This window comes from Rattus norvegicus, chromosome 2, assembly GCF_021556685.1.
Source record: "Rattus norvegicus strain SHRSP/BbbUtx chromosome 2, alternate assembly SHRSP_T2T, whole genome shotgun sequence".
Classification (NCBI taxonomy): domain Eukaryota; kingdom Metazoa; phylum Chordata; class Mammalia; order Rodentia; family Muridae; genus Rattus; species Rattus norvegicus.
In genome coordinates this window covers 1,404,261-1,427,265 of record NC_141535.1, presented here as the reverse complement: position 1 = coordinate 1,427,265, position 23,005 = coordinate 1,404,261, and the positions used below count along the sequence as shown (strand labels likewise).

Below are 23,005 nucleotides of genomic sequence, written 5' to 3'. Positions count from 1 at the left end.
AAAACACTTTAGTGATTTATCACAGGATTCTATCCTGCCAGTGCAGAGCAAAAAGCATATTAGAACAGACTTAGAATCCCTTTGAAAACTATACAAACAAAACACCAAACGCACAAAATAAAGAAAGAATATTAAAAGCAGTTAGGGAAAAAGGTCAAGTAACATATAAAGGCAGACCTATCAGAATTACACCAGACATTTCGCCAGAAACTATGAAAGCCAGAAGATCCTGGACAGATGTCATACAGACACTAAGAGAACACAAATGCCAGCCCAGGTTACTGTATCCTGCAAAACTCTCAATTAACATAGATGGAGAAACCAAGATATTACATGACAAAACAAAATTTACACAATATCTTTCTACAAATCCAGCACTATAAAGGATAATAAATGGTAAAGCCCAACATAAGGAGGCAAGCTATACCCTAGAAGAAGCAAGAAACTAATTGTCTTGGCAACAAAACAAAGAGAAGAAAAGCACACAAACATAACCTCACATCCAAATATGAATATAACAGGAAGCAATAATCACTATTCCTTAATATCTCTCAACATCAATGGCCTCAACTCCCCAATAAAAAGACATAGATTAACAAACTGGATACGCAATGAGGACCCTGCATTCTGCTGCCTACAGGAAACACACCTCAGAGACAAAGACAGACACTACCTCAGAGTGAAAGGCTGAAAAACAGCTTTCCAAGCAAATGGTCGGAAGAAGCAAGCTGGAGTAGCCATTCTAATATCAAATAAAATCAATTTTCAACTAAAATTCATCAAAAAAGATAAGGAAGGACACTTCATATTCATCAAAGAAAAAATCCACCCAGATGAACTCTCAATTCTATGCCCCAAATACAAGGGCAACTACATACGTAAAAGAAACCTTACTAAAGCTCAAAACACACATTGCACCTCACACAATAATACTAGGAGACTTCAACACCCCACTCTCATCAATGGACAGATCATGGAAACAGAAATTAAACAGAGACGTAGATAGACTAAGAGAAGTCATGAGCCAAATGGACTTAACAGATATTTATGGAACATTCTATCGTAAAGCAAAAGGATATACCTTCTTTTCAGTTCCTCATGGTACTTTCTCCAAAAATGACCATATAATTGGTCAAAAACGGGCCTCAACAGATACAGAAAGATACAAATAATCCCATGCGTGCTATCAGACCACCACGGCCTAAAACTGGTCTTCAATAACAATAAGGGAAGAATGCCCACATATACGTGGAAATTGAACAATGCTCTACTCAATGATAACCTGGTCAAGGAAGAAATAAAGAATGAAATTAAAGACTTTTTAGAATTTAATGAAAATGAAGGTACAACATACCCAAACTTATGGGACACATTGAAAGCTGTGCTAAGAGAAAAACTCATAGCGCTGAGTGCCTGCAGAAAGAAACAGGAAAGAGCATATGTCAGCAGCTTGACAGCACACCTAAAATCTCTAGAACAAAAAGAAGCATATATACCCAGGAGGAGTAGAAGGCAGGAAATAATCAAACTCAGAGCTGAAATCAACCAACTAGAAACAAAAAGGACCATTGAAAGAATCAACAGAACCAAAAGTTTGTTCTTTGAGAAAATCAATAAGATAGATAAACCCTTAGCCAGACTAACGAGAGGACACAGAGAGTGCGTCCAAATTAACAAAATCAGAAATGAAAAGGGAGACATAACTACAGATTCGGAGGAAATTCAAAAAATCATCAGATCTTACTATAAAAGCCTATATTCAACAAAACTTGAAAATCTGCAGGAAATGGACAATTTCCTAGACAGATACCAGGTACCGAAGTTAAATCAGGAACACATAAACCAGTTAAACAACCCCATAACTCCTAAGGAAATAGAAGCAGCCATTATAGGTCTCCCAACCAAGAAGAGCCCAGGTCCAGATGGGTTTAGTGCAGAATTCTATCAGACCTTAATAGAAGACCTCGTACCAATATTATCCAAACTATTCCACAAAGTTGAAACAGGTGGAGCGCTACCGAATTCCTTCTCGGAAGCCACAATTACTCTCATACCTAAATCATACAATGACCCAACAAAAAAAGAGAACTTCAGACCAATTTCCCTTATGAATATCGATGCAAAAATACTCAATAAAATTCTGGCAAACCGAATCCAATACCACATCAAAACAATCATCCACCATGATCAAGTAGGCTTCATCCCAGGTATGCAGGGATGGTTTAATATACGGAAAACCACCAACATGATCCATTATATAAACATACTGAAAGAACAAAACCACATGATCATTTCATTACATGCTGAGAAAGCATTTGACAAAATTCAACACCACTTCATGATAAAAGTCCTGGAAAGAATAGGAATTCAAGGCCCATACCTAAAGATAGTAAAAGCCATATACAGCAAACCAATTGCTAACATTAAATTAAATGGAGAGAAACTTGAAGCAATCCCACTAAAATCAGAGAGAAGACAAGGCTGCCCACTCTCTCCCTACTTATTCAATATAGCTCTTGAAGTTCTAGGCAGAGCAATCAGACAACATAAGGAGGTCAAGGGGATACAGATCGGAAAAGAAGAAGTCAAAATATCACTATTTGCAGATGATATGATAGTATATTTAAGTGATCCCAAAAGTTCCACCAGAGAACTACTAAAGCTGAAAAACAACTTCAGCAAAGTGGCTGGGTATAAAATTAACTCAAATAAATCAGTAGCCTTCCTCTACACAAAAAAGAAACAAGCCGAGAAAGAAATTAGGGAAACGACACCCTTCATAATAGACCCAAATAATATAAAGTACCGTGGTGTGACTTTAATCAAGCAAGTAAAAGATTTGTACAATAAGAACTTCCAGACTCTGAAGAAAGAAATTGAAGAAGTCCTCAGAAGATGGAAAGATCTCCCATGCTCATGGATTGGCAGGATCAATATAGTAAAAATGGCCATTTTACCAAAAGCGATCTACAGATTCAATGCAATCCCCATCAAAATATCAATCCAATTCTTCAAAGAGTTAGACAGAACAACTTGCAAATTCATCTGGAATAACCCAGGATAGCTAAACCTATCCTCAACAATTAAAGGACTTCAGGGGGAATCACTATCCCTGAACTCAAGCAGTATTACAGAGCAATAGTGATAAAAACTGCATGGTATTGGTACAGAGACAGACAGATAGACCAATGGAACAGAATTGAAGACCCAGAAATGAACCCACACACCTATGGGCACTTGATTTTTGACAAAGGAGCCAAAACCATCCAATGGAAAAAAGATAGCATTTTCAGCAAATGGTGCTGGTTCAACTGGAGGTCAACATGCAGATGGATCCATGTTTATCACCCTGTACAAAGCTTAAGTCCAAGTGGATCAAGGACCTCCACATCAAACCAGATAACACTCAAACTTATAGAAGAAAAACTAGGGCAGCATCTTGAACACATGGGCACTGGAAAAAATTTCCTAAACAAAACACCAATGGCTTATGCTCTAAGATCAAGGATCGACAAATGGGATCTCATAAAACTGTAAAGCTTCTTTCAGGCAAAGGATACTGTGGTTAGGACAGAACGGCAACCAACAGATTGGGAAAAGATCTTTACCAATCGTACAACAGATAGAGGCCTTATATCCAAAATATACAAAGAACTCAAGAAGTTAGACCGTAGGGAGACAAATAACCCTATTAAAAAATGGGGTTCAGAGCTAAACAAAGAATTCACAGCTGAGGAATGCCGAATGGCTGAGAAACACCTAAAGAAATGTTCAACATCTTTAGTCATAAGGGAAATGCAAATCAAAACAACCCTGAGATTTCACCTCACACCAGTGAGAATGGCTAAGATCAAAAACTCAGGGGACAACAGATGCTGGCGAGGATGTGGAGAAAGAGGAACACTCCTCCATTGTTGGTGGGATTGCAGACAGGTACAACCATTCTGGAAATCAGTCTGGAGGTTCCTCAGAAAATTGGACATTGAACTGCCTGAGGATCCAGCTATACCTCTCTTGGGCATATACCCAAAAGATGCCCCAACATATAAAAAAGACACGTGCTCCACTTTGTTCAGCACAGCCCTATTTATAATAGCCAGAAGCTGGAAAGAACCCAGATGCCCTTCAACAGAGGAGTGGATACAGAAAATGTGGTACATCTACATAATGCAATATTACTCAGCTATCAAAAACAATGACTTTATAAAATTCGTAGGCAAATGGTCGGAACTGGAAAATATCATCCTGAGTGAGGTAACCCAATCACAGAAAAACACACATGGTATGCACTCATTGATAAGTGGCTATTAGCCCAAATGCTTGAATTACCCTAGATGTCTAGAACACATGAAAGTCAAGACGGATGATCAAAATGTGAATGCTTCACTCCTTCTTTAAAAGGGGAACAAGAATACCCTTGGCAGGGAATAGAGAGGCAAAGATTAAAACAGACACAGAAGGAACACCCATTCAGAGCCTGCCCCACATGTGGCCCATGCATATGGTGCCATCCAATTAGACAAGATGGATGAAGCAAAGAAGGGCAGGCCGACAGGAGCCGGATGTATATCTCTCCCGAGAGACACAGCCAGAATACAGCAAACACAGAGGCCTAAGCCAGCAGCAAACCACTCAATTGAGAATAGGACCCCCGTTGAAGGAATCAGAGAAAGAACTGGAAGAGCTTGAAGGGGCTCGAGACCCCATATGTACAACAATGCCAAGCCAGCCGAGCTTCCAGGGACTAAGCCACTACCTAAAGACTATACATGGACTGACCCTGGACTCTGTCCTCATTGGTAGCAATGAATATACTAGTAAGAGCACCAGTGGAAGGGTAAGCCCTGGGTCCTGCTAAGACTGAACCCCCAGTGAACTAGATTGTTGGGGGGACAGCGGCAAGGGGGGGATGGGGAGGGGAGCACCCATAAAGAAGGGGAGGGGGATGTTTGCCAAGAGACCGGGAAAGGGAATAACACGTGAAATGTATATAAGAAATACTCAAGTTAATAAAGAAGAAGAAGAAGAAGAAGAAGAAGAAGAAGAAGAAGAAGAAGAAGAAGAAGAAGAAGACTACACACTATAGGGATTTAAGTGAAAAAAAAAAGAAAGAAAGAAAACTATACAAGACATAAAGTTACTTAAAGGCACCATCCAACCGCTACAGAGAGACACAATGGAAAGGATTTACTAATGAAAGACCTCAGCTCAGATCTTAGTCAAAGGACTGTCACCTTAGCTATTATACAGGGCATATTCAAGAGCTGTGAGCCTCAGATCTCTTCACCTATTAACAAGAAATGTGACTGAGTAGTGATCAGAAAATCCCCATGTGGGGCCATATGTGGATATTAGGTAGAGATGTGATCAGAGTAAAGAGAACTGAACGTAAATATGTCAAGCAAGGAGGGTTCCATTGTTTAATCCTGTCTTTAGCAGTCTTTTTCTTATTTAAGTTTTAGATTTAAGTTCTGAATAGAGTCTCCTAAAGGTTTAAAAGTAAAAGAGTTTTGAACAGATGAGACTGATTTAAATCAGTCAGCTAAAAATAGTGTAAAATTCCCCAGTGTAGGGTTGTGTGATATCCATGTCCACTCTGCCACAGGGCAAGGCTACAATAGGCGGGATGTGGGAGATGACTGCACTTACCCCATCGACCAGTGGTTGTATGGGAAGTCAAGGGACACTGCTCTGGGGATGATGAAATGTAGTCTGAGGCACAGGACCACTGGAGCTGCCTGAGGGATTGGGGAGGTTCCTTGACCTGCAACAAGGCAGGGGCTGCCTGGTTCTTGTGCTCTTAGGCATCCAGGTGCCCCTGAATGCCACAGAAGAGTTGAGAATGGAGTTGGGGACCATGGAACTGGATCTAGTCCCAGGCTGAAGGGGAAAGAAGGGGGCCTCTAGCTGGTCCTTTCAGGAGAGACTTTGGCTTGGTGAGGGGGTGCTTGCTTTGGCTTGGTTGTGGTGGTTCCTGTGGTTGGGAGAGCATGGAGGCCTTCTGCAGGAGATTAGATGCTGGCTCTGTAGTCTAAGGCCTTCTCTGTGCCTCACCATGGCGAATCCCAATAAAATGAGGCAGTCCATGGTTTTATGATATTTATCAGCATGGTGAAAAATGAATGATTAAAACCGTACCCCACTTCTTAGGGTGGACTTCCGATTAAGTACCTGTTGAAGGGTGAAATATCTAGGAAGGAAAGGTTATTGGCTAAGCCTCCAGGCCTTTGGTACCTCATTAAAATGGAGATCTGTCTTGAGTCTATGAGACCACAGGCCATGTCCTCTACCTGTGGAGGGACTTGAGGCATTACCCTTCTATGACTGATGGCCATGAATCTATGGAGGGCTGTGGGCTTGTGATCTGCCTAGTTTCCCAGGAGTCAGGCGAAATTCCTACTGTCTCTTCAGTGTCACCGGGATTTCTAGCCTTAGTTCAACCAAGAACCAGGCTCTCTATCATGGTACCACACAGTTCTTACTTCTTGTTTTCATATGACTCTAGGAAAGTTGCCCAAAGTGCTTCAACCACTGAAAGGTTTTGTAAGCTAAAACTGTAAAGAAATATTAAGGCAAAAATACTAAATGTCAGCCAATCAGTGACTATAAAGTATAACTCTGCCCTGTTCCATTCAACATACCACAACAGTCAGCCAGCTGGCTTCCCTTCAATGGAAGGGGAATGGCAGAGCAGCATGGATTTAGAATGTTTACAATAGGCTTCTTGACTTACAGGATTACTAAAGCATGTGTCCTTCTTGATGGGCACAACAGTAGCAGCTCATTCTGGACTTCCATGTACATGTTAAGGGGCCTCTCACACCCCATCAAAAAACTTCCTTTTGTCTGCTTACATGGGCATTGGTAAGCTTTACTTAATTTTGCTTATTTTTTGGTTTTTCTAACATAGGGTCTCTATAGCCAAAGATGGCATAGAACTCAAAGTTATCCTAGTGACTCAGACTGGGTCTTGGCATACACTGCCACATTTGATTATTAATTTTAATATTTGTCAAAGGAACTATCTTCATTAGGAACAATCAGGTTTTGCAAAAGTGGCATTTCACATATTTACTAAGAAAATTACTTATACAATAAATAATAAAGAGCTCATTTATCACACCCTGACAAAATGCTCCCAAATACAGCTAATGGCATTTGTAACTCCTAAAGATATGAAGTATTAATGAAAGAAAATGAAGCTTGCCTGCCCCCCCATACCCCCGTAATTTCAACATTCAGAAGACTGAGGCTGAAGAGTTATGGCTGGTTTGGGCTACCTAGGAGTGGTAATGGTGGTGTTTTGGGGAGGAGACATAAGAACAAGCCAGGTACACTAAGTCACACCTGTAATCCCAGAACATAGGAAGAAGCTAAGGCAAGAACATTCTGAGTTCAAGCCAACAGAGGCTAGATGGCTATGTAGTTAGATCCTATCTCAAAGAAACCAATAACCAAATACAAAGTGCTACCTTACCCTCACTTAATAGTTACAAGAAATATTTGTTAACTAAAACAAATGTACAATGAGTTCACTGTTGTGCCCATTTTAGTTGTATGACATAACACATAATGTGCCACAAATGTAGAGAAAGCATCCTGGGGCCACTCTTAGACAAGGCGAGATAAGCTGGGTTTGGGCCCACACTTATCTCTCTTCTCAGTACCTTTCCCCCTTACCTTAGCCATCAGTTTCCTACTTAGGCAGTTACTTACAACTGAGGACCTTAAGGTATAGTGCAATCCAGGGACATTTTTATTTAAAGGGGCTTCTCCGTAAGAAATCAATGACACAGTCTTTTAAATGAAGAGGGTTAGTGAAATTGTGATATCACATGCAAAAGAAGATGGACCATTAGCTTACACTATATATGAATATAAATTCATAATAGATTTTAAAATGGACATAAACATAAGACCAAAACTACTGAACTCAAGAAAAAGAAAATAGGTAAATATTTTGACAGTGGATTTTTTAATGATTTCTTGGATATAATATGAACATATACTCACAACAAAGTAGATAAACTAGAAAATACTCAGACGTAATACTATGAAAGCAGAAGGGGGTCCATGACAAGAATAAATCCCATGATTTTGTGTGCCAACTAAAACTCTTAATTAAACTTTTGGGGAGAAAAAGGAAAAACTGGAGCTGAAGAGATGGTTCAGCACTTGAGAACACTTGCTTCTCTTGCACAGGATTAAGGTTTAGTATCCAGCGCACACAAGGCAACTTAGAACCATCTGTAACTCCAGTTTCTGGATATGCAACACTTTCTGGCCTCTACATGTATGCTGTAACCATACAAACATGTAGTCAAATATTCGTATGCTGAATTAATAAATATCAGCACTCAGATGCTGCCGCCGGTCACAGCACACAATCACAATCCTCACCGCCCGCCAAAATGTTCTGGATTCGAGAATGAAACACACACAGACACGGACACAGACACAGACACACACACACACACACACACACACACACACACACACACACACTCAGAGCCTTCTATTTAATATACTTTAAACATCGAAATGTCTGGACCCATCCAAACATCCCTGTAACTAAAACAATCTCCCCTCCCATATGCTTTAATTATTTCTTACTGAAGCCTATTTTCAATACTGGCAGCCACAGACCCAAGCCTGCAGCCCTCATGCGCCTTGATCTCCAACTCTTACATGTTGTCAGTGTTTCTGTGTCTTTGTCTCCCTGTCCTACATTTCTCAGGCCAGGACCTTCAATTTCCCTGTCAATGGTAATTCCCAAGTCCCGCCTCTGTCTCCCTGCCCAGCCATTGGCCACCAGCAACTTTATTACTAATCAGAGCCAACTGGGGGTAAGGACCCTCAGAGTCTTACAGGCAGACATGTGGTTCCCATGTGCTTTTGGGAGCCAAATGAACACAAATAGCATTACAACCAATCCACAACACTCATACACATTAAGAAAATAAATATTTAAGTTAAAATTGCATCAAATCACACAGCAGTGAAAAGACAACTTATGAAATAGAAGAAAGTATGTGAAATTATATGCAATAAGCGATAAAGATATAGGCTACTTAAAACTAATTTTATCATCACTCAAAAAGTAATCTAACAGGTTTGATGTATGGATGGCCAATAAGCACAGGAAAATATGCTCCCAGTCACCAATCATACAAAACCCATAGGAGAGGCCTCCTCACACCCAAGCGGATGGGTACTGGGGTTCAGGGTGTTGGGCATAATCTAAGTATTGAATCCAGTGTCATGTGTGCCCTAAGCAAGTGCTCTACCACTTAACTCTTTCCTCAGCCCTTTTTTCCCTTGAGTCAGACTCTATGTAACCCAAATAGCCAGAATTCCTGATCCTCTTACTTTCATTGCCCAAGAGAGGAACTAGGTGAGAGGATATAATGATGCTCCCACTGTGGGAAAAAGCATAGCAGAACTCCAAATCATTACTACAGCACTACATTATCTATGTCCACTTCTGAGTATAGACCAAAATCAAAGTAGATATGGCCCTTGGTGAAAATGGATTGAGTTGCTTCCCGGGGTCTCTGGTCTGGCAGCAAATGGGCAGAGTGTTAACAGCTCTTACAAGGAAAGCCGGGAGGTTTGGGAAGACAATACAGGAGAGGTAGCCAGGGTCCTGTGTCCCCTCTGCTACTGTGGCAGTGCCAGTGCCAGTGCCAGGGTGGCATTAGCAGCAGTAGGCTTTGCTGATGGGAGGAGGCTGTGCCAAGGTCCAGATGAAAGCTTCTGATGACAGCTTCTGGAGAGAAAGCTCTTTCCCAAGAGTTACAGCTCAGTAAAACAGACACTCTCAGATTACTCTAGGTAACATAGCTTCTGTACTTTATTAAATGTGAATAGGAAATATACTTTTGGAGAAGTAGAGTGGGATCCAAGGGAAGATGCTTCCCACTGGATCAGTTTGAGAAGCTAGTGATGCTCTATTTGCATGGGGAAGGACTCCAGGTTGTTTTTCCTACATGACTAATAGTCCTGGTCTTCTCAGTGTGGTGTCCTGGTTACATGTTCTAGAGCAGGCAATGGCCTCATTCCTACCATTATCAATTCTGAGATTCATGGTGTTTGAGATCACTAAACCTTCTGAGTTCTTCTGTCTGATGTCATGGTCCACTTGCTCACAATGAAACATTTATCTGTACACCTGTATTCCCAACAGCAGCATTCATAGTAGCTAAAAGGTGAAAGCAACCCCAAATATACATTGATATAATATCAAAAAACAAAACATGCCACATACACATATGAAATATTATTTAGACTTAGGAAATTTAGGATGTGCAACAGCATGGTCATGAAAACAAGATGGTACGAAAAGCAGTCATTTGTAAAGGTAAACTGCTCTACCATCCCACTCAGACCAGATACTTCAAGTATTTAGGAGATACTGAAAATAGGAGAGTGTGTTTTGGGGTTGGGGTAATAACAGGAGCATGTTAGGTCAAGCTGAAAGGGATTTACTGACGAATGTTGATAATGTCTGTTGCACACTGTATTAATGTTACTAAACAACCCATGTAAAACTGGTTGGGACCAAAGAGATGGCTGAGCAGCCAAGGGCAATGGCTTCTCTCTCAGAGGACTATGGTGGGCTCCACTGCCAGCACCCACATGGTGATTCACAGCTGTCTTTAACTCTAGTACCGGGAGTACCCAATGCTGTCTTCTAGCCTCTGTGGTTGCCAGGCAAGAATGTGGTCTAGAGACATACAAGCAAGCAAAAATACCTTTACACATAAAACGATAACTAAAAAAGGATCATCAAAATGTTACATTTTTATGTTTTAAGCATTTTAGCACTTCAGCACAGTTTTAAATGGTGTGGTTAATGGCTTAAAGATAAAAATGTGGATCAGAGAATGGCCACTAAAAGAATACAGAGCACTCACGAATGCTTAAATAAATGGAATACAAACCCAGAGGTCTAAGAGAATTTTGAGAGAGTCTGTACTGTTATGTTCTATCTTCCTTTCACATTTCCTATATCTTTAATAGGGTACAGAGTTGGGAACTGTGAATTATATTTCCTAGGTGACTATCAAATCAAGAGTGTGCATGTGACTAATTTCTATCCAGCAACATATGAACCGAGGCCACAGTCAAACTGTCTGCCACTTCCTTCTTTATGTTTACCCTCCCTAGTGCTGAGGATCAAATTCCAATATTCTTAAAGAACGTTGCTTAATTTAATATCAAGAATGTATGTGTAAAGGGTCAACATCTGGTGTTGAGCATTGTCTTATTTTGGCTCCCCAAAAAACCACACTTCCAGGCCTGAGGCTCCTGGAGTCCTTTAATTGAACATAAAGAGTTGCCATATAACCAGTGACTGGGTAGAAAGACAGAAAGAAAGGGCAAGGGATTGAGAGAGGGGAGAATGAAGAGAATCACCATGATCCATATTTAGATTTAAGATCTGCAAGAGAGAAAGCAGCCTACAATATAGGTGGAAGGGAATAGGACCCTATAGGGAAAGTGGAGACTTTCCCAGAAGGTAACAGAGCAACAAAGATAAAACACAGATTTAAACATAGATCCCTCCTGGGATACCAGAGGGAAATGTATGCTAGATGTCAGGAGGATTAGAAATGTCCAGCCATTGGGCTTACTCGAGGCGTATCAAAATTAACTGATGTGCATGCATGGGCGTGAGTGTGTGTGTGTGTGTGTGTGTGTGTGTGTGTGTTTGTGTGCGTGTGCGTGTGCGTGTGCGTGCGCGTGTGCATGTGCATGTGCATGTGCATGCGCACATCTGGGCACGTGTGTGTTTCATTCAGAGAACTCTTGAGCAGTTCCATGACGAACTATGGAGCCAAAGCAGAAAAATGGATTCAATGCTACAGTCTAGTACATTGAGGTCTCAAGTGAGGTTTGCATTAACCTGGATATGGGGGGTTCACAGCCCAGTCAGCCAATGCACAGTTTATTCAGTTTCAACTTCTTTTAAAGGCAAAGCAGGATAAAAGTTTCCCACAATTTATAGTTCTCACCAGCTGCTGCTTCCCTACCAATAGCATATCTTGGATCGAAGTGATGCAAACTTCTTTGCAAACTGAGAAACTTGTCAGCAGTCCAACTCTTCGATCTGTTAGATGTGCTGTTGTCTAATTAACCTATAAACAAAGTTACTTTCTCACGAGAGAATGATCATGAAGGCCACGTCCTCAGGTTTGCAGCTTACTTGTGAGTAAGAGTCACCAGAGTCCTCTGCTTAAGGAAGTGTGCCTCCTCGGTATCTCAGTGTGCTGGGAGTGACCAAACCATCCTAGCATGCCCTGCAGCTGACAAGCTAGGAGCAGTTGCTTCCTGTCATTTCTCTACAGTAGACTAAAATAGTGTCAAATGAAATCTGTAGAGAATGGCTAAGCAGACAGAGTGACCCGTGGTCCTGAATAGCCAGAGAAATGCTGCCCTCTGTGGATTAGCTGCCTACCTTCGGGCCAGCACAGGCAATAGAAAAGTCTCAGTATTTGCATCAGATCCAGTCTTTTCCAATCTCTTGGCCTGTGCCCTAGTGAACTTAAGAACACTTAATGATTTTAGTATTAGTAATTTATTCCACATTTCAGCTACATAATTGAGATTGTGCCAAAAGGGAAAAAATGAAACAAAGTACACACTTAGTAGTCTTAGATGTAAGAATCATGGAGTTTAGAGAATTATATAACCCATGTCCTATAATTAAACCTGCAAGAAGACCCTCTTGGAAGGGTGGGAGAGCGAATGGACAGGAAACCGGGAAGGGGAATAACATGGAAATGTAAATAAAAAGTATACCTAATAAAAAATTTAAAAAAAAAACAAAGAAGTTCCTCTTAAACCTTGAGTGTGATCAAACAAGACTAAGCCAGAAAGGAACATTCTGTTCAGTTTTATGCTAGACTCAAGAACAATCATATACAATACACGCATCGATCACAGACATTTTTTGTCCTCTCCTGCACACATAGAAAGCCATGGGGCCAGAAACTCAGATAATAAACTTGAGTCCAAACACAAGAAGCAAATTAAAATAACAACAACAATAAAGAAACCTGGTTTGGTGGCACACACTTGTGCTGGGGAGACAGAGACTCCATATCCTCCCTAGCCAGATGGCCAAGTCGACCTGTCCTATTGATGGCACCTGAAGAGTAAACCCCAAGGTTGTCCTCTGGCCTCCACACATGCGAGCTCACATATGCAGAGCCACCAGGCCAAAGGAGCCTGCAAAAGCTTTTTCATGAGCCAATAAGATAGCTCAATGGGTAAAGGTTCTTGTGTGGCCAAGACTGATGTGACCTACACTGAAACCTGACTCCCACCAGATGCCCCTGACCTCCTTGTTTTGTGGTTTGGTCTGTTGCTGTGCATTGTAATGCTAACTGAAGACCCCCAAGGCCTGATTGTCCCAGAGACAAGAGTCCACAAGTAGACCCAAGTGATGAGATGTGATCTTTTCCCCAAATTATTTCTGATAAGTGAATAAAGATGCCAACAGTCAACAGCTGGGCAGAAGACACAGAGACAGAGTTTAGCATTCCAGGACTTCTCGCATCAGAGAAGAACCATGAGGGGAAAAGAATGTGAAGGGAGGAGGAAGCCTCCATGGGTCAGGTAGGTTGGCTAATTGGTGTTAGGAGAAGCCCAGACATAGGAAATTTAATTTTATAGTGGGATTATTGGCTGTGAAACAGACATAACAGCAAGAGGATCCATATCTGCCCAGCTCCTTTGCTGATTAATGTAAATATAAAGCTTGTGGGTGTCTTTTATCTAGGAACTAAGTAGTCAGAGGCAGGGGAGAAACCCTGTGTGAGGATTAAACAATTTCTACAACATTCACACATGCAAATCCTGCCATACACATGCACACAAAAAAATAAAAATAAAAATTGTCACTTTTAAAAGGGGGTAAATGAACTTGTCATCACCTATGAGGATCCAAATTCTATCACTGCAATCCATGGGGTAGGAGGACGACCTCCCCACTCATTTGTCCTCTGGTCTCCATATACACACACTAACATATATAGACATATGGACACAGAATACGTTAATGAGTTAATTAATTAACTAATTAATTAATTAAAAGTTTTTCTAATTATCTGTTCTTAGCCCCAGCTCACTCTGTCTTTGCTTTACACAGCTCAACTCCCCACATCTGCCTCTCCTTCTCTCATGCCTGTCATGCTCTCATGTGTGTTTCTCCTCCCTTAGTGTCCATGTTTAAATCTATATTTGCCTCCTTATAAACTACAGCTCTGATGATTAGACAGATACTTCCCAGGTTGAAAGAACTTGCTGTGCGATAATGAGGCCTGCAGTCCGATTCCCAGAATCCTGCAAACACCAGTCACTATAGCTGCCAGGAATCAGACAACATCTTCTGAGGCAAAAATAATGAAATACTGCCAGTAATTTGGATGAACATACACTTATGAATATATGGCAAAATGCAAAACTTTGTCCTTTTAAGATGTAGCTCACAAAAAGAGTGAGTCAAAGGGAAGTAAACATACTGGTTTCTTTTATACCATGTGAACCAAACAAATCTGTTCCTTTCTCATAAGCCAAATTTAAACAATGCTTTGGAAAACTATCCACCTGGACCTGGATCATCCTGCTCTGTTGTCTCCATCTTGATTTTCCTCACCTCCCCTTCTCCTCCCTCCTTCCTAGACATTTCCCCACTTGCCCTTCCTTCTCATCCAATGATAGGGTATGCCTTATCCCGGACTCGCATCGCCTTACACAGAGCAGTGCCACAGATTTCAGCAGAATACAGGAGAGGGATGGACTGGGGAAATAGGACGCTCAATGTTCAACACAATGATATGAAGGGTCAACATCTAGTCGAAATTCTGTTCTCAGACAGAACAAGGCCTACATTAAACTCCTGGGCCTGGCTATTTCTGTAGATTTCTAATTTCTCAAAGCCTAGCTGAGGAGCCACCCATTTAGTTGAATGCTACCTTGTTCAATCATTAATGTTTAGGAGGGTTTTTTTTACCCTTTTACATCAATATGGGAAAGTTCGCCAACAGTAAGAATAGTATTGAATATAAGATCTGTTTGTCAAGTCCATTTTCCTCATGAAGAACTATTATAAAAATTGAGGACCAGCATGAAGGCTCAGCAAAATGTTTTTGCCACAAAGCCTGATGACTTGAATTCAATACCTGGATCACATATGGTAGAAGGAGCTACCACCCACAAGTTGGCCTCGACCTCCGCACCCATACATGTATATACATACATACACACAAAAATGCGATGAAAATTAAAAATGGAAAACCTAACAAAATTAATTATAATTCAGCCAAGGTACCTTTAGTGCAATCCGAGTTGCTTTATCTTCTGCTGACTTAACAATACAGAGGGGGAATGGAAAGAAATGGCCTATTGTTTTGACTGTGCCTAAAACCTCAAGCATGCCCAAGAGAAGGCAAGCCTGTAGGATGGGCAAGGTCCTAGAGGGATAGTACCAAAATATCACCACACAATAGAGAACACATGTAGTCAGAAACTACTTAAACAGAATGTGTAAGTCCTCAATACACAGGACACAGTTGATGGTGCTTGGGGTGCAATTCTTAGGGGCCCTGCAGTGTGTAAAATACATGACACTTGTGTTATATAACTGTCTGGGATTCAGTGAATCTATATGCTTCAGTTCTAGCTTTGGATAACCTCAGCGGACCTTTGTGGAGTTTTTTATCAATATAGTAGCTCTTTACCTCCTCATAACCTTATTATGCTTTAGGCTTTTATTGTTTTATTTTGCCCTCCCACTATTTAAAGTTGACCAGAAGAAAAGGGTTGTGTTGAGGCTAAGTTGGTTGGACTGGTTTTCTTCTTGGAGGTAGGCTTCTGAACATCAAAATATCTGAATGGACCACCTCACCTCTAGATCCCAATGAGGTCTTTTCAATAGAACCCAACTGAAATTGTCTGATTGTTTCTTCTCAAAGATCAGGAAAAAACAACAGTGCCATTTCAGACCTCTTATAGAAGGAGGGGCATGTGGCTGCCTCGGTATTCTGTTGCTCGTGATTTTTGTAAAAACCGAATTTTTTTTTTTTTTTTTTTTTTTTTTTTTTTTTTTTTTTTTTTTGGAGCTGAGGACCGAACCCAGGCCCTTGAGCTTGCTAGGCAAGCGCTCTACCACTGAGCTAAATCCCCAACCCCAAAAACCGAATTTTTAAAGTCTGTTAATGTTTCACAAAGAGGAAAGCACAGTTCGTGGTATCCTATAATTTTATAGCCTTACATTGTGTGTTTCTTCCTTTTAGGAGAAACCCTAACATCAAGCCATCACATGCACAGAATGTCCAATTAGTGGGTAGGTTCTCCACAGTCCTTGGTGTAGTATTTAGTTTGGTCATTTGCATTCTTTTGTATATGAACCCCAATAGGCTTATATGTTTGAATACTCAGTCATCTGGGAGTTGAATTATTTGAGAAGGATTAGGAGGTGTGGCCTTTGGGAATAGGTATGGCCTTATTGGAGGAGGCATGTTATTGGAGGAGTGGGTTTAGAGGTTGCAAAGTCCAGTGTATCATTCTGGGATATATTAGGATGTACAGGTCTCAGTTACTGCCCCAGCACCTTCTTATTTGCTTCTGGCCATGATAACGTGTACTGATTTTCTAAAACTGTAAGCAAGCCCCCAATTAAATGTTTTCTTTTACAAGAGTTGCTTTAGTCATGGTATCTCCTCATAGCAATAGAATAGTGACAAACTCAGAGTTTATTTGACTTATAATTTCAGGTAACAATCCATTATTTCAGGAAAATCATAGGAATTGCAGGAATTTGAGGCAGATGGCTGACGAATATTCACAATCAAGAGTAAAGAGAGCATATTTGCACGGATAGTTACTTAGAAGCTTTTTTCACTTCTATATATAGTTCAGGGCCCAACCTAGGGATTGGTGCTGCCCATAGTGAGCTAGGACTTCTTACTAAGTATTCAAACATATGAACCGTTGGCAGCCATTCTCATTCAAGCCACCATAATCCCTTGTTCCCTAAGTTGATTCTTGCCAGGATATGTAATGCCAGTAAGACAAATAAGACTAGAACAAAAATTGGTAACAAGAGTAAGATAGTCGTTGGGTGCTGAGATTAAAAAAAAAAAACATTCAAGATATCTACCACCACCACCACCACATCCACCAAAACGTGCCTATAGTCCAACATGATCGAAACAATTCCTAAGTAAGACTCTCTTCCCAGGTGATTCTAGATTGTGTAAAAATGACAGCTAAAAGTAGCCAACAAAATGACCAAAACAAAGAAGAAAAGCAGCCTTAGAATATAGCCCCCTTTTCCATCACTGAGAAAGTGAGAACTCACTACTGCCCAGGATAATCATGACAATAGTACTTTAGTAGGAAGAGACATGCAGTGTGTGACATGACATTCTACTACCAGTAAACGATACCATCTCAGTGGAACCCACTCTTCATTTAGTATTTTATGTTGTGGTATAATGTGTGATGCTCATTCTCAGAAGAATTCTGAGAACTTTGCAGTAATTCTGGATGGCTTACAGCCCCTGTTCCTGCTGCTGGATTAATGAAGCATAGCTATATTTATGGGTGAGGTTGCTTTTCTGGCCATTCAGATTTTCATTTAGCTACTGTTATCTGTTGGAGCACGAGTAAGCCACTTAAAATTTCAAAATCTCAATTTTCTTATCTCATACGATGTGATGAAGATTGCGAATCCATTGCAATGTCTATTGTGTAATAAATTTTTAATAAATTATGAGAACATCATCAACAAATCTAGACTGCAAGCTTTTAAAGGGCTTGGTGTCATATTTTTTCAGTCTAAAGAATTCAGATATTTAAAGTCCTCTAATTTTATGAGGTATGTCCAGTTGAGCACATATAATTTTAGCTTCATGAAAATCTGGAACACAAGAACTGACTGGCAGAATTAGAGGTTCAGCTGTTGCCCATGTTTTGAGGGAGGTCAGAGGTCAGATAGCGTGGGCTTGAAGTTTGGTTTTCACTCTTGGTGAGTGGGTTCTTGGTTAAGGCAGATAATCCCTCTACACTCCATTTCTGTATCTGAAAATGAGGCACGATTACCGGATAAACAAATCAGTGGAAAGAGTGCCCAGGCCGAGCCCTGTACGTTATAGATGGCTCAGTTAAGGCTTGCTATTGCTATCATTGACTTCAGGAACATCGTTCCGGCTCAAGTACCAAGTTCTAGAGGAAGTGCTCGTGGCCAGCAGGTCACATGTAACAATAACAGGTGATTTGATTTGGGGAAAAGCACAGCATATCTAGGCAAACAGCACAAAGAAAGCCAAAGACTACCGAAAACATGGCTGCTTTCACTACCTAGTGGAGACAGCTCACACTGATGTTATATTTGGGCAGCCATGAGATCTTTCTGCATCATCAGAAGTACACCAGCATTTATTTACAGAACTCTGTGTTAGGGCAGCTGGGAAAGTCTTAAAGGAAATGAAAAGTAGAACCTCAGAGAAACAAAGTCTGGGGAGGGGAAGACTTCTGTGTGGAGGACATAGAGACTGATACAATATACTTAAGTATAATTTGTGTGTGGGTTTGCTTCTTGTTTTTCTTTGTTTTTTAACTCAAGTCTCATGTATTCCTAGTAACAATCAAGAATGTAGCAAGAATGCAAAGGATCAGGGAGTGGATTATACAGGAGAAAATGTGGGAGTTAGGAAAGCCATTCTAGTAGTATTTTTTCCTATTCATATCAGCAAGGGTTTACTGAACATCCCTGTGTAGCAGGTCCGTGCTGTGAAAAATAAGATAAAGAAATACTATGCATCGCTGACCACATTCCAATGACTATGCAAAGCCAGCCAGGAATACATTTGTAAAGCTGTCTCTTGTCCTGTGATGAGAGAAACAAGCATTCTTAAGTGACTACATAAGGTAGATAAGAGAGCACAGAGACAGAGACAGACAGAGTGTGTCAAAGACATACCATGCAATGAAACTACAGTTCAAACCCTGGAGCCTTTGGAAACGACAGACCTAACTAGAGTACTGGAGAGTTTAAATGAAAGGCTGAGAAACATATGCCCAATTATTAGGCATGCAGAAAGAGCAGGTTCTTTGGAACATCTGCAGGTGGGAATGGCAAGGAGCAGCATCCGCTGAGGTATACCAGGATCCAGCTGTTTTTGCACATGGGGTACTGGAGAGAAACAGTTCAGTATTCTGATGATGTAAGGCTGGAAAGAACAGGATATATCAGAGGAGATACAGAACAGCATTAGCTTTCCAGGAAGTTGGGGAAGCTCCACCCAAGCATGTCAGACAGAGATATACCATAGATTTGTTTAAATTTTATGGACAGTGCAGGGTTAAGTGAAGAGTGTATTAATAAGGCATGGGAATGCCTACATGTAAGAAAATCTTACGCCAGCAGCGGTGTGTTTTCTCTTACAGTGAAGGGGTGGTGACAGAAGGGCAGTGACTGATTCAGGTACTCTGCTCTCTGCAGTTTGGCTTTGTCATGCTTTGCTCTCCTAGAGGCCATTCTGCCATAAGAAGATGATTGGTTGAGCACAGGACCTTGCAATTGTGTTTATTGATACAAGAGTGGGATATAAGCCAACAGTTCCTTTATCATCCATCATAAAGGCCCTTCCAGAGACCAACAGCCTCAGTAGATTTCTGCAAGTCAGGTACATACCATCTCCAATGGCCACCTTTGGCTGTAAGAAAAGCTAAGCAAGCAGTAATTCTCCTTGTATAAAAGGTCTTGGCATGGGAAACTGGGAATAAACAACGAATAAGTTAAGCTACCATTTCTTCTACCATAGGGAGCAGGTGAGATACAATGAGGACCTGCAGCAGGCTAATGGTACCAATACATGCCTTTAGAAGAAACATGGAATTTAGAAATTCTTCTAGTTCTTGATGTGGAGTCTCAGTGGAAACTCAGCAAAAGGCTGGATATGAGTTTAAAAGCCAAAGGCTCAGGGCTGGGTCTGAGACTCTAGCTGTGATGAGGGGCCATTAGAAGAGTCTGGACACTCCAGATTGGCATGTAGCAGAAAGAGAATCAGGTCTCAGTAATGACATGCTTTTAGAGCAGAGGCATAAAACCAAGACCTTAAGGAAGAATATAAGGAGATGACCAGAGAGGAGAGCCAGGCAGAGAATTTCTAGAAAGAGACTCCAGAAGGGCGAGAAATACCAAAGAGGTCTAAAGGTAAAAGGCTGGAAATTGCATAGAGAATTTTGTCATATGATTTCATAGCTGGTCTCGATCTGAGCCATCTATTGGTGGAAATGGAACAGTCTATTTCCCTGTATTGTAAAGGAAGGCAGCTGGCTAGTTCAAATTCCTTCTCAGCAGAGACTCTAAAAATGCAGAGGAAGGAAATCAATGCAGTAGGGAATAGAGAAAAACATTAATGGCTTGACTGGGGTATAGTTAGGGATTAGGAGAAAGGCCAATAGAAAGGGAATGGTAGAAGACACAGGAGACACTTGTAGGAATGAGAAAAGGCATTCAGGCATCACCCTTTATCCATGGGTTTGTATTTTATTGCCTTAGTTATTCATGGCCACCTACCTGCAGCTCCCAAACTTCCAGAAATAAATAATGCATAGGTCTTTTTCAGTAAGTCTTATTAAAGCGTCTTGTTCCATTCTGTTTTTGTTAATGCCTCTATGGCTTACTTTTATTATGATTTTTAACTACGTGTAGGTATGTGTTTCTGCATGTCTCTGGTTTCCACATTCCCTAGAGCATGAGACAGTCCTGAGTTGCATGAAGTATGTGCTCAGTACCAAACTCGGGGGCTCCATGAGAGCAGCAAATTCTTTTAACTGCTGAGCAGTCTCCAGCCCCTTCAGCTGCACCTAATTAACAACTCAATGCTGTCCAAGGTGTGCATAGAAAAAGCCCTAACACTCAGTTTCAGAAATCCAAGGGATGTGTTCTGCAATGGAAGAGGTAGCAACTGTAATCATGACTGCCGGACCAATTTTAGTTGTCTGTCAGAATGGGGGCCACCATTCCTAGCTTTGCTGCACTTAGAAGCTGAACAGTATGAAGCTTTTGAGTCCAAAGAAAAGAAGAGGAAGGCTGTTGGGAAAGAATCTGAATGCCCCCCTTACCATCTCTGTATTTAAAACCTACATGCTCAGTAACACAGACGACAAGACTGCAAGACTCACAGTCGTTATACACCGTACATCTTACATCAAATACTATCTTGCGCGTGGTATTTCTTAGGCACAACATAATTTCACGTGAGCCTCAGTCTGAGAAGACGTGCTAATGTGCCCTATTCTATTTTTTCACAGGCCATCACACCAACCTTGGAATATAGTTGGATAGCAAAGTTATGCAAAGAGTCCCTGAGTACTACAAGAGCTGGTCTACACAGAGAGTATGCTCCTCTGACTTTGCATGGGGCATGCTTGTCTGACAGTCCATGGAGCATATACTTCTGGCCCATCCTTGGAGCATGCTCGTCTGACTCACCATGGAGCATGCTCCCCCACCTATGCATGGAATGTGCTCTTGAGAACTTGCATCTATCTGCACACAGAGGAACAGATGTGCTTTCATTTTCCTAAGCAAAATAACAGGACGTATCATCATTATTGAGGTCACAGTATTCATAATAGGAATGTGTGGAGAGTCAAGTGAGATCTATTGGGAAGCATGGTGTCTGGTTCAGTCCCTATCTTGAGGGAGATAAAATAATCTCAGTTCTCAAATGGTGTCAGTCACCGTAAGGACCCAATCCAAGAGGACTAAACACTTCTGTAGTCCCTTATAATCTGAGCTTGAAAGGGGCCTCTGCCTCTTCAGCCAGCTGGGCAGCTCACAGAAATTCTATCCTTGCAAACGGAGCTATAGGTACCAGAGAAGCAGGTCTTCCCTCTGATTAGTGGAACAGCTATGACAGAAATTGCCTTTTCCCAAAGACACAAAGTGACATATTAAAGGAGAAGCCTCTCTTTTGGTGCCATGGAGTCATTTAAAAATAAATGTAGAAACTCCAAAGAATGTCTGTTTAAGCACAGCTGTAATTCAGGGACACAAGACCATTCACTTCTGCCATCTCTCTGCCGGATTCACTTCTTGATCCTCAGATTATGTAGGAATCAAATCCAGTACTATCTTTACTTTCAAAGTCAGTTTGCCTGTTTTGCTGGTGACTACATGGTATGTTAGAGCCTTGTACTTATGCTTCAGTTTCCAAACCTAATTGTGATCATGGGCCGGTGAGGTCGAGGACTAGGTCATGAAAGCCCTCATAACTTACCCACCTGGGTAAGCTTGCAGGAATGTTGCCAAATGAATGAGAGACTGATGAAAACTGGAGTACAGTAGTGGGTGGGTTGCTAAGCAGCCTGGTAAAGAGGATTACAAATTAGGTCCGATTAGTAGAAAAGGTGGGGTGGATAGTGAGAAAGACCGCTGTTCTGGGCCAGCAAAACTGGGTCCTAGTCCCAGGCCGGCTTGCTTGGCTTTACTCACTCAACAAATACTCTTCGAATTTCTAGGCATTTGACAGGCTCAGAATAAAACAACTTTTCTTCTCCCAAAACATACTGAAGGTGTCTAATTGGATCACAAGAGAGATATGGGAAGACATTCCACCTTGGTAAGTAAACGTGGGGTATGTGCTGAGCAAGAGGCTTCTAAAACAAGTTGTTGTCCAGGAAAGCATTCTGAAGACTATTGCTTCATGCCTTGAGGGATACAAAGGGTCATTTGTATACTGGTGGAAAAATTTACCCACCACAGGGAACAGGACTAGTGTTTGAGTTATTCTGCATCATGAAATGTAGGAGGTGCCATTTGACAGCTGGTAGCATAGCCAGAGGTGAATCTAACCTAAGTTACGTTGCAAAGTAAAAATGCCATTGAGTCAGTACAATTTGCAGTTGAAGGTAGAAGTCTAGAGACAAGACAAAACTGGGTTTAAAGATAAGCTTTGACATATACCAGTCACGTGACAGTAAT

The 23,005-nt window shown here is 41.2% G+C and overlaps 1 pseudogene; it reads right to left on the bottom strand.

Annotated features, from left to right (window-relative positions):
- Positions 1-23,005, bottom strand: part of LOC148006609 (uncharacterized) — a 2,902,548-nt pseudogene that overhangs the window by 1,524,558 nt on the left and 1,354,985 nt on the right.